A 2,308-nucleotide genomic window follows, 5' to 3' on the forward strand; every position below is an offset into this window, starting at 1 on the left:
ATTATTAAAAATGTCAATTCATGTCATCTTCCATGAACCAAACAGATCGTTGATGATCTCTTAGGTTCATGTATGCAATCATACTTTGATCACTCCCATTTTTGAGTTTTTTTTTTCATTTTCAATGACACTCTTTGCATACACGAAACCCTAGAGGCCATTTGGAGGCCCAAAATCCTCAAGGTAAGGGTCTATGATGCATCAACTTGTGGGAGTAATAACTTTTGACTCTGCTATGAATTTTTGTTCAAAATTTTAAGATGGTTTCAAATTTAATAATTAAATTAAAAACATAAACAAATAAGAAAAAGTGTTCCAAATCAAATATCATGAAATATATATATATATATATATATATATATATATATATATATATATATATATATATATATCTTAAAAAAAATTAAAATATAAAAAATATTTTTATAATATAATAAAAATTATAGTATGACGCATACAACCATAAGATGAAAAGATTAATACAAATAATTCTCATATGCTAAAAATCCCTTTTCAATATTATTATACCCATGAATTACTTAAAAGTAAGATCAAAAATCGATTTAAACAATAATATTAATTATTAATATTGCTCCTACCTACATTACACATGTTTGTATATCACTGATTGAGAAATAAGAATGTCTTAGGTCTCATGTCCATGAAGTGAAATCTTTGAAACTTGATGGTTTAATCCCATCATCCATAATAATGGTTGCTTCTATCATGCTTAGCAAAATATACCCACCAAGGTCTATTTTTAAATTGGTGTATAATAATAGAAATGTTAGTGTCTTATCTTGTTGGTATGCAATTTAATCAAAAAATGGCATCCCATTGAGTGCATAATTCTTTATCTACAAATTAGAGGCCAACACATGGCCTCTTTTCCTCCATATTAGATGTGAAGAATTCAAGGATCATGCACTACCTACATTTTCTTCAATCTTGAACCATTCAATAGGCATCATTTAGTCCTATCTCAATTCCTCTAAAATAATGTTGGAGGCATAGGGAAGACAAATCATTGGTTTGTACAATAACTTAGGGTATTTGTAATTGGTTCACCTATCTATTTTTAAGTTCATGAAGCCTAAAAATTAGTTCCACAACTATAAATTAATGCTGAAATGTTCGAGAGAAAACTTTTTCTTTCTCATTGGATGGTGAGTGATTCAATCTCATATTTTTTATTATTAAAGATGGAGTCTTTTACGCTACTTTTCTCATGAAACGTTCAAATTTAATATAATCGAATCAACCCTTACTATAAGTGGTTAAGTCTCCATCCATGAAAGTTGATGTAGGTTTTTTCGACAATTTAGTATTAAAGTATTGCCTTCATGTATCACATGCTATTTTTAATAGTTACAATGTATAAAATACCAATTGAATCTTCCAAATCTAGTAACCAATATAACAATGAAAAATGTTGACGAAATAATAGAAAATTAAAAAATTAAAATATCATGTAAATTTATTCAGGTGTTTAACATTATCTTATTTTAATTTAATAAGGCAAAGTATGAAAATTTATTAAGAGAGTTCTTTGTAGTATGGGATGTGATTAGAATTTCATGAAGGTGTTGTATAGGATTTAGGTGGTAATGTATTAAGTTAAATCTTATAGGTTTGAAATAAATTGTGATTTTATCAATGTTTGCATTTGACTTCTTAAATGAGCATTCATATGTATGTTAGATCTTGGTTGTCTTAGAATGATGGTTTTGGAATTTACATATAATATTTAGAAGGTGTTGTAAATCTATTTGATGAATGTAAGGTGTTTTGGATCTATGATTCTTTGTTTATAATTCTATATTTCTAAAGGAATCATTTAAATAGAATAATCACTAGTATTATAGTGTACCACACATTAATGTAATTGATGGTTAACTTTTTTGTTGAATGATGGGTGCTAAGTAAAAGGATATCCTCATAGTTGATTCAAACCATTTCATAACTAGTAACAATATCACATAAACTTGGAGCATTAACTTGTATGTTTTAGTTTATATTTTATTGGGTATTTTATATCTAGAACATTTATATGTGGGTTATGCACTCCATGTTATTTCATATCCATTATAATGGATGAAGGTTGTAACATTTGACCCATTATTGTCTAGTTATGAGATGTATTTTTAACTAGATTAGCAAGGAAAGGGCTCTAGTCCTAGTAGTTGCCCTAGTTTTTCACCCTTTTGTTGTGTAATACCTTATAGTGAAAAAACCCAAATGTTATGTTTAAAATCTTGTGAAATTTGGTTAAGACCTTGGATGAATTTTTTTTAAATCCATAAACCCT

The sequence above is a fragment of the Cupressus sempervirens genome, chromosome 5 (genome assembly GCF_028749045.1).
Source record: "Cupressus sempervirens isolate cs-2001-9-10 chromosome 5, ASM2874904v1, whole genome shotgun sequence".
Classification (NCBI taxonomy): Eukaryota; Viridiplantae; Streptophyta; class Pinopsida; order Cupressales; family Cupressaceae; genus Cupressus; species Cupressus sempervirens.